The following is a 10,661-nucleotide window of genomic DNA, read 5'->3' on the forward strand; positions in this document are numbered from 1 at the left end:
AAAAAGTATGGAGTTCTCGAGGAACAGAAAGATCCAGGAAATGACAGTTCAAAATGTTATGTTGCTGGTAAAGAAATAACAATTTCTCAGGTTCTGAAATGGTACAAGGAAGTTGTAGCACATTAATCTGCGTGGAATTCAACTGACTAAATTTCTGATTTTCTGACATAGACAACCTCACCTGAATATGTGTCCTGGTTCCAGCCAGGACAGGGTTAATTTTTGCAGTAGCTAGGAGGGGTATGGCTAGGACCCAGAGGTTGTCGTGTACCACCTCACATCATTTTCTAGGGGTAGGGGGAGAAGCCCTTTCTGAGTTGGCATAGTGTGGTGGAGGGAGCAGATGGATATTGTTGAATTTTTGAGGAGTTTGTGTGAATTGTTTATTTCTTGTACTCCCTGTCATTGATATTGTTGCCGTTCATTTTCCTATGTCATTGCTGTCTCCAGTAAATTGTTCTTATCTTAACCCACGATCCTAACCTTTTGTGCCTCCAGTTCTCCTCTCCATCCCACCGTAGCAACTGGCAGAGGGGGAAGGGGGACCATGTGAGTAGGGAGAGTCTCAGTGGGAGCACTGAATTGGGGAGTATCATTCCATAACAGTATGCCACTCCAGGATCCCTTTTACTCACTGTACAGAAAGACTCATTTCTACAATGACATTCTTTTCTTGTTAAGCAAGCTTTTAAATAGGTCACACTCAAGAAGTGTAGCTGTCCAAAGTGGTCTGAGATGGATCCTACCCCATACATATTCACAGTTATCCCATAGCCAAGGAGAAGTACCTGTCCTGTGGTGTAGGTGCTGTTATGGCTCCAACAGCTCAGTCAGAGGGAGGGACTATGTTTCCTAGCTGGAAGTGTTCACTGACCAAAATTACAGAAAACTGCAATTACAGATGAGATTGTAACTACAAAGTCATCTTCTCTTGGCAAAACACTCCTAAAACCACCATGATCCTGCCCACCTCATCAATTTACCATACCAATTATCAGACTACAGACCACTAAAGATGATTCTGTTCAAACTGTTGCTCTTTGCATTCCCTGCTGGGTCACACCACTTTCCCCCCTGCTTCTTTTTAAAGAATAACAGCAAATAGCAATTTGCTGATGGAAATTTTCTGAGAAACTGTCATTCATGCTAAAATTCATGCAACCTTTTAAAAAATACTTGGCAGTTATCCACATACTCTTAGGAAGAGAAGAAAAAAAGGGGTAATGTAATCTCACAAATCATTGTTCAGCTGAAGCCAGCATTCTGGACTTGATTTGAAATTTTTTGTTTTCCAGCAAAATCATTAGACATAACTACCTTCCTTCCTTTTGTGGTAAAGGTTCAAACTCATCTCTTTCTAGTGATTCTTATATTTCTGAGTTAGTGAACAGCTTTCAGGAACTTGCTTGTGTTTGCCTGAGTCTTTGATAACTATAGTTAACAAATATATTTGAAATATAGGATAACTTCATCAACAAATATCCTACTAGTTCTGTTATTGCCTTTTAACCCAAGAATTGCTTTCAATGGTTGGACCTTTGTTAATATAATTTTGTTTGTGAGCTTATAGGTAGTTAAGTGTGAATACATGTTGGGCACTAACAAGTTTATGATTACACCTTACAACCTTGGAATGCTAGCTTTATGTTCACTTAAGACAATGGAATAGAATTAAGTATTATAATGATCTCCACACTGATAACATACAGACAATTACAGTGATGCTTCTTGTCCAGACTACATAGTCAGGAATATTCAGGTGTAAATTTAGCAGTGGAGAGACTACCACCTCCTGACATCGTAAACAAAGAGGCAAAAAAGATCCAAATTAGGTAGTTCAAGTTAGCCAGGGACATATGTAGACTACTCTTGATCAAATACATCATTATTAAAAATAATAAAACACAAATGCATTTTTATAGGATTCTTGTGTGGGAAAGCCTTTGGGCATTTCACAAAATACAACCAAAACCAAAAATTTTGTTTTCCATTAAAAACTGCAGAATACCCTATTGAAATTGGAAACTGGCAAGAGAGCAAAAAATGCCTACTAAACAGCTAGCAAAGCACAAAAGAGAGACCAGTCACCCACAATTCATTAGATTTCTTCACATGCCAACCCCTCCTGACATCAGAGTGAGATTTTTCACAACATCAGTGGGAAAAAGATCAAGCTCAAAATGAACTGTAGGAAAGGTCTCAGTGAGGGAATAAGGGCAGCAGTGCTCTTAGCTGTGCTTGCAGAGATTGAGCTAAAAGATGCCTTTCTCTGAGCCAATAGTAACTGGAATAATGATATTACCATCTTTTAGAATTTAAACTTCCTTTTTCTGGAGAAGGATGATGAGATGGGAGCCTTCTGTGTTGATGTTTAGACCTAGGCTGAAGACTGGGATCTCTATTTGAAATATTTTGTGGTGTAAAAGAATACTGTACCATTTCTTTATGGTTGTCCTTGATGTTCTCCTCTTTGTACATATTCTGGCAAACTCTTCTTATCTCAGCCAAAAGGTGATCAAAATAAGCTTTGATTTTTAAGGGGGTTCTTTTAAAATCTGCAGTTTATAAAAATGCTGGATTTCAAAAGGGTTGGCACAGTGAAGATATGCCAATCCACCTTCTGGGGTGGATTGAAAGGGAACTAAACTGCTCAAAATATGTTGTATTACTTTTAAAACATCTGCAATTCTTCCTCAGGCTTGTAAATCCTCATTTATGTAAACCACAGTCTTTTTGTGGTGAAACTGTTCTCTAACAGAGTTTTTCAGCTTTGTAATATGCTATTTCTCTCTCAGTTGTTTTGGGTAAGGATATGGTCTGAATTACCATGTTATCAAAAACACCCCCACAAATAACTTTCACTTCCAGCAATCATGAAGTGCATAGTTTTTCCTATTTTGGCAGACAGTACCTCCACAACATTGCATACTAGATCAGATTAAAGCTAAAAAAACCCCATTGATGCCATGAAATAAAAAGGAACAGATATCACAAAGCTTGTATTTGTTCAGTTCAGGAAGGGAGAGTAAAGATTCCAAATGAATTGGAGAATAAAAGCATGATCATTAAGACGGGTGGCCTTTGGTGTGGTCACCTCTGTTAAGATTCAGTTAAGAGAAGGTTGTTGTTGCCTCTACTTGTTCTGTAATGGCCCCACCCTATTCATTTCTGTAGAAGAATGGATCAAAGTGTGCTTGAAGATAGACAAAGTTTATAAAAACAGAAAACTCATTTTCTCATATGTTCTTTGGTGCCTGAGGCAAAGGTATTGATTGTAAGGCAACCGAAACAAGCTAAGCTATTCTTGCCTCCTGTATGCTTGAATACTTGTAATTGTGCAATATGCAGTGAAACAACCCAGAATGACGCACAAAGTGCAGTACAAATGAGAGACAAAAGGAGATGAATTGTTTAAATAAGGCAAGGCTGTGAAACCAAGATTCAGATGGGATTTCATCTTGTAGATGCTTCACAGAAGGGATAAAAAATCATTAACTTACTCAGTGGTTTTGTCTTAACTGTCAGTTCATATGGCAACTCTATACTGTATAAATAGAAGTATGTTTGGTTTGGTTCTTTTTTTAAAGTCTGTGTACTTTGCACAGGCACATTAACTTGTTTATTACAAAACTGGCTTGTGCTAGATCCAGGTGTAGAATGTTAAGGAGAAAATTAAAAGGATCTTTCGTAATGGAGTATGACTCTCTTGCTCTGCTTGAGGCCAGTGGGAATCTCTTAGTCATTACTGACAGCTCAAAGAGGGACTTTGGTGATTTTGGGTACTCTAAATAAGTAAGTTCTCTGTATTGGGTAATGGTATTCCCCATGAGGAGGTGTTTTTCAAGGTTGCTTGCAAATCACTTAAAATATGATCCATGATGTATGTATTGCCTAATCCAAATTGATTTTTGCAGTTTTGTCTCTGTTTGCCTGCACACCATCTTAACCATAGCAGCACATGTCTCCTGCTCATCTTGTGTACACAGGACTGGTTTGTGGACAGCCTGTCAGACATGTTTGTCGGTCCGCTAGCCTCCTCCCTGTGTCCAGGCATGCTCAGGTCTGTGTGTTTCAGCTGTGTCAGCACCTCTGGGTGCTGCTTTGCTGCTTGTATGGTCATGAAGTTGGTTTTGAAGAGGGCTTTGAGGTCACCCTCTGTGGCATGGATTGTATACACATGGTGGACAGATCTGTCCAGAGATGAAAGTGCTTCTCCAGGGATATCTTATTCTGTTTGAGAGAGTGGAATTAAGTTCTACATGCGTGAGATGCCCTGATACTGGCATAGCTGTACCCTTGCTGGGATTGGTGTGCTTCTGCTGCTGGTTTTATGGTACTGACCAACAGTAAAGAGACTTGCATTGCTATGGAAGCATAGAGGAACCACAGTGAGCAAATAAATGCTGTTTACACCCCACCGAAGGCTTCCCTTTAATCCCAACACAGCAGAGAGCAGTCAGAGCGGAAGGAGGAACAAGGCTCATAACTTGTGCAAAGAAGTGTTCATCACCAAGCCTCTCCAGCTCATTACCCAGTCTCTCCAGCTCCTCCCTTGGATTCACCTGGACATGTACTTCTTCAGTAAGATAAATTAGGATACTTTCCAATGTGCTGACTTTGGGGTAAGGGGGGAAAAAAGTCAAATCAGATACGCTTGGTTTTTTTTTGTTTGTTTTAATTAAGTCATCTGTATTTGAAGGTGGTGACAACTCAGCTTCAGGCTCCTCTTGTTCATCCCGTACTCTGGGAAAAGTTCCAGTCTGATTTTAGCTTTGCTCATAACAGAAAGTTTGCATTGGTGTCCTAGCCCTATAATAAATTGTGAATTCTGTCATCAGCTCTAATGGTATAGTGAAATTTCAACAGTTACACAATGTGCAATGCTCTTGTCTCCTAAGGTCCCAGCTGAATGGCCAGCTGCTGCTGGGGAAGGTGAGAGCTCTATATAACATGGAAGTATTCCTTTGGATGAAAGTGGATTTACTGTTCTTGAGAATTCCCATTATTACCTCAAGGGTCCCTGCCCTGCCCTGTTTGTTTTCCCTAGCAAAGTGAATTCTGCCGCATCAGTGCAGATCATTAAGATTTCACTCCTGGTATCCTGCCTGTAGATAAATGTAAGGTGCTATGGTTCAGAGACAGCTGAAGTCCCACTGGTTTAATCTTCCACACCTCTACCTCTGCTGTCGTTAACTTTACCTCTGCTGTGACCTGTGTTTTCCACTCCTCCCTGAGCACTGAATGTGCAGGGGATGCTGACTCAAGTGTTGCTGGGTGTAAGGGGAAGAATGTGCAACTTAAAATTGTTCATGACCATGAACTCCTGACCATGGAACAGCCCTTTCCAATCTTTTTGAGGTTGGATTGCTTTACATCCTTGAATAAGAAGCCTAAATTCTCCCTGCAGATCCCATGCATAGAATGATTCCTTCCTTTCTTAAATCCATCAGTAACATTTATCTTCACTTACGTGATTTTAGTGAGCACCCTGACAAACTCTGGGATAAATAATCTATTGCATTTTACCATCTTGTGTTTCCCAACCCTGTCACTGAATTCATCATGTCATTAAGCTGTGTAATATAACAGGCTGATCAGAGTTTTGCATCTTGATGCTTTTACTATTAACAGTACTAGGCACTGTTTTCTCTTCCAGTTTTGTCACGTTGTAGCACTGTGAAAGACAATATAGTATCGACTAATGAAAATTTATTCCTGCATAGATGGATGTAGCTATATATTCCACTTCCATGGAGAAAAGAGTCATAGCCTTACACCCCAGTGCTGTTCAGATGCTGGAGTACCAGTAACTTTACCAGCTGTTCAAGTGACTTAATCCTGCATTGTGAATCAAGCCATAAGATTCAATGGCTGCAGTGAAAATATAAAGGCCTTTCAATCCTCTTACCTATATTCTGCATCTAATAATCAAAACTATCCTTGTGTTGACATTTCTTAAGGTTGTGCCTGCATTTCATTTCTGACATTTAATGAAACCTCTTCGGATTTGTGGAAATCATCTAGTCAACCCGGCATTACTTCTTATTAGGACAAGCAGTAGGTAACATGGATAGATAAAGCATCCAATCTGGTAGAATAGGTGCTTGAAAACAGGCTAGGCATATTCCAGCCTTGAGAGATTCTACCATAGTTGACAGGCACCAAAGACAGGATTAAGTCAAGACTTGCCATTTTAACAGCATTGCCAGGAAACATTTATTGCCACAAAGAATAAAGAGTGTAATGTACATGTCCTTCATCTGACAAGCCAAAGAACCTCTTATTCTGATGCATATAGCTGTAAACTTTGATGATCTTAGCTTGCAGCCATTCTGTGCCCTTTTCTGATGATGCATATGCTGTATGTGATACAGTAGTACCTAGAAACACTGAATAGCTTTCCAGATCTCATTGTCTCATTGTGCTGGTTACTGTACAGAAAGCAAAAGAAAAAAAAAACCAAACCAAACCAACAAACAAAAAAAACCCCCAACAAAACAAAACAAAAAAACCAAACAAAAAAAACCCCGAAAAAAACCCCCAACCCAACACCATAAGGTAGTAAATTAAAACCTTAAAGTATCTTTCAGCTGCTGATTGATAGACTGCTAAAATTCTGGTTTATCACCTTCCATTTTTATACTTTCTATAGGAGACATTCTAGCAAGAAATTCACAGTTTTCTTTTAAAGAAACTTGATCTGTGGAGTTTCTGATGGGTGGTGCTGTTCCTGTTGGATCCTGTCAAATTTGTGGGTGCAAAACACCTTCCTCAGTTAAATCCTTGCTGACTAGGTCTTCTCCATTTTTTCCCTTGCCATCTGGAAAGTGTTGTGCATGATGCTCAGTCAGAAGAAAAAGCACTTTTTTCTCTAACACTTGGCAGGGAGCTGGCAACAAGAAACTTTTGTTGCCAGAATCCGTGTTCTCTGCAGGAGTTGCTCAGACGGCACTGAATTAACCCAGAGACTTAAAAATGAAGAGTATTTATGTTAATTTTTATTGATGGCAAGTAACTAACCCTACCTCAAGGACAAGTAAACAAATTAGCTTTAAGAACAGGAAAATGGGCTTCTCTGAATGCCCATTAGACTTTAGTTTTACGATGAGATTAATTTGTCCATTCCACAGTAATTCTTCATCAGCATACATAATGCCTGGTTCCTAGGAATCAAGACTTTATGACAAAAGGCATATCTCTATTCCTTCTATACAATTTTTTTTATTCCTTGGTTGAATTAGATAGGGGATAAAGTCTTGGGGCAATAGATTGTTGGTGTCTATAGTTTTAATCAATTTCAATAGATGGTTGGAAAAGAGGGAGTCCTATTAATGCCTTATTCCTACTAGAATGCTCTATTTCCTACGGTAGAAGTGATGGACTAGCATTAATGATCAATCTCTTACCCAGCCTGAGACCACAGCCCACTGACCAGTCAGCTCATGCAGCTCCAAATTGGATGGAACATGCACTGCTGCTTGCGCAGGCTAACAGATGAGCACTGGGAAGGGAACAAAGGGGTTCTGGGATTGCCAAGGAACGCTGTTTTAAGTGGGGGGTGTGGGGCATACATCTGCAGGAGACTCAGCTACATCAGTTGTGTTGCTCATGGAACAGCTCATTGACCTTATGCCTATTAGTTCCCTAATTCTCCACCCGCTTCTGTGAGGGATCAGGGAACAATAGGGAGAATATCAACCTAGTGAATCACTGTTGACTGTATCCTCCACATTTCCCTTATTTGGGCAGCCATTTTTCTCAGGTATGCTGAACATCCACAAAGTGGCCAGGTACTAAGCCCTCAGACACTCAGACAGGTGCCTCAGAAGACATTCAGGAGAATTACTCCAAGGTTCATGAACTAGATTTTTTAAATAAGTCTAAAGAATTTGGATGTGGGATTTGGGACCGTACTTCCTTAGGCTTCTTTACTCTCTAAAGGCAAGATATTCAAATAAAGTCGACCAAATTAGGATAATTTGTCCTTCATCTTACCCCTGCAGCATATCTATTATACTTGTCTGATGAGTCTACTATTCAACTGCGTCAGGGATCTTTGTTAATTTAGTGGAAATAAAGGATATCATCAGTATCTATGCTAAGAAGCTTGTGTTTACCATCAACATGCTCAATAGATGTGCAGATGTTAGCCTGATGTGAAATTTAGACTTCATCTTCCCCTTCCAACTGGCCGGTTCATTAATTCATGTCTTACATGTCTTTGTGACTGCATTTGGCATGGGGTTAGAGATTTCAAGATGTGTTGGTGTTTGTTTACTGTGTGTGTTTGAGATAACATACCAGAGAGAGAGAAGCATAATTTGAGCTTTGGTTTACTTACAAACTTTAAAAACATACAAAACGTAGCTTTTATGTGCCTTTAGATGCAACTGCTCTCTGGGGTACCAAGAAGCTTCACCTTTCACTGATATATTTGGGACAAAATCCTGTGTCAGGTGATGCAGCATTGCCAGACAGCTGTCACAGCTGAAGAACTGGGTAAGCTTGGATTCCTTTGATTTTTTGTTGTTACCTAACAGCCGTAAGAATCTTAGAGCCTGAAGTTCACTGGAGCATCATTTTTGTCTCTTTCTGCAGCAGGACTTGCAGAAGTAAGAGAACTGATTGTTTTCTTCATTTGTCATTGTTATTTCCACATCCAGCTGACAGAGAAGAAATACAGAGTCAAGTGCCAAATTGGACAAAATACAACAGCCAAAACAAAACCCCCAAAACCCCCTCAGTTCTGTTCTCCATGTTTGTCTTTGGAGGAGTGTATGAATGAGCTACGTTGTTGACTTTTCACTCAGCTTTTTTTTCAGTGGATTATATTTGAAAAGCTTTTTGGAAGAGATACTTCTATTTTGTTTAATTGTTTGTGTCATCCTCATTTAGTTTGTTGAGTGCCAACATCTCATCCAGATCCAAGAAGAGGCTAAACAAATCCTGACTATTCTGTGGCAAAAGCTCAAAGATGAGCAAAAGCCAAGGAAGTCTTGAAACTATTAGCAGTGTTTAACTGTGCTTTCAACTCCTTTTTAAATTGAGAAAATTGACTGAGAAGATTTATATAGTGGTTTGTGAGAAATTATGATATTAGTAGTTTGCAACTGACTATATACTTCTTTTGAGGAGGAAAAGACAGGACACCTGACCTAACTGCCCATCTCTGAATATTTGCCATGGGGGGTATTATATGAAATACAAAGGCATTATATGGATTTTTTTTTTTTAATCCCCAAAAAGGTGCTTTTTCATCAGTAGCATGGTTACAGGTATTAGAAGCAGTATTTTGGAACATCATCTAAAGATAGATAATCCATCAGGTTAATGAAAAGGTTGAGGGTATAAAACCTCTCTGCTACCTTGAAATGCCATCTTACCAATGCATCTTGCCACTGGCAGCTATGTCCTTTATGCTATTTGGCTCCTTAATGTTGCTTTAAATTTGCCAAAATTTGGTCACAAAAAGCATCACATGAGTTTCAGGAGCCAACTCTTCTCTCCCATTCTCTTTCTTGCTAGTGCCCCGTCGAACTTTTCTTCATGAGAGATCATTAGCTTTGTAAGGCAGATTGCCTCTGGTGTAACGATGCACTTACACCAGGAAGAGATTTGGGACATCTTAACTGTACTTGGTCACATGAGCCATGCAAAGACAGCCTTCCCACGCAGAGCATTTGCACAATGCTTTCCTGGAATTTGAGGATGAAACACATCTTGCCTGTTGTGCTTCAGGCATTTCACCCAATGAGACAGAGCCCTGCCTGCTCGATCACAGTAGTTGGATTAGATCAGCAGTGACAGCTCTTCAGCTGTATTGCTGGGGCTTTTTCTTCATCTTTTACTTGCTGACCATCATCCCAGACAAGTTATTGGTATGGTACTTTTGCTTGGCCCAGATAAAATACTTACATTTTTTTTGAACAGCTGGTATGCTTTTAAATAGTACATTTGAGGATGTGCCAGGAAAAATCAATTTAGAGGGTGTCTGAAAAGGATTGTGAAGAAAATTTCTGAAATGCAATGGCTGCTGATAACTTGTGATGACAATTATCACTGTCTGAGTATTGTTGCTATGATCAGTTTTTACACAGTCTGTTAGGCTGAATGGATCTAATCAGTTTTTCCCCCAGGTATGTCTCCCAGGATTCCTTTTACTGATCCTTATTTCCCTGGATTGAACCAGGTTGCTGAAGGACTGCTGTGTCCCTTTGCTTTTGTCCTTAATGCATGCAATGCCAGAGCTGTTTGAATAGAAGTGTGTGTGGAGGGGGAATCATCCCCTTCTCTCCTTGGTGTGGAACTCATCCTGGAAGCTCCCTAGAGGTTTTGCCTCTTTGTTGGTGAGGCCACAGAGGAACAAAATAGTTGCTAGTTATCAGCTGCCTAAATCAGGATTGATCTGCAACATAAATGAGGAAGAAGTCTCTTCATCTTTCCAAGAAGTGGAGCACTACAGCTTTTTTTTTAATAGATTTCATCCATAGTTTGAAAGCTGTCACTGATTTATCACTTTTTTTTTTTTTTCATTGCACTTTCTCTGAGCTCTGGGAAACCATGCCCTGGGGGATTTCTTTTCCACTGTGTTCTCTCCCTGAGTTTTTTAAACACATGCCTCCATTCCAGATAATCTAGTAAAGGGAATTTCACCTTCCTGA

The 10,661-nt window shown here is 39.8% G+C and overlaps 2 long non-coding RNA genes across 4 annotated transcripts in view; one reads left to right on the plus strand and one right to left on the minus strand.

Annotated features, from left to right (window-relative positions):
* Positions 1-10,661, plus strand: part of LOC137478449 (uncharacterized) — a 169,715-nt gene that overhangs the window by 25,105 nt on the left and 133,949 nt on the right. For all 3 annotated transcript variants that reach the window (XR_011001583.1, XR_011001579.1, XR_011001572.1), the window contains exons 2-3: positions 4,447-4,581; positions 8,385-8,499. This is a non-coding gene — a long non-coding RNA (uncharacterized lncRNA). The remainder of the gene's footprint in view (positions 1-4,446; positions 4,582-8,384; positions 8,500-10,661) is intronic.
* On the minus strand, positions 4,446-8,301 carry LOC137478459 (uncharacterized). Its single transcript, XR_011001584.1, has 2 exons — positions 7,407-8,301; positions 4,446-4,809 (listed from the first exon to the last, which is right to left on the minus strand). It is a non-coding gene; the product is annotated as an uncharacterized lncRNA (long non-coding RNA).

The sequence above is a fragment of the Anomalospiza imberbis genome, chromosome 1 (genome assembly GCF_031753505.1).
Source record: "Anomalospiza imberbis isolate Cuckoo-Finch-1a 21T00152 chromosome 1, ASM3175350v1, whole genome shotgun sequence".
Lineage (NCBI taxonomy): Eukaryota > Metazoa > Chordata > Aves > Passeriformes > Viduidae > Anomalospiza > Anomalospiza imberbis.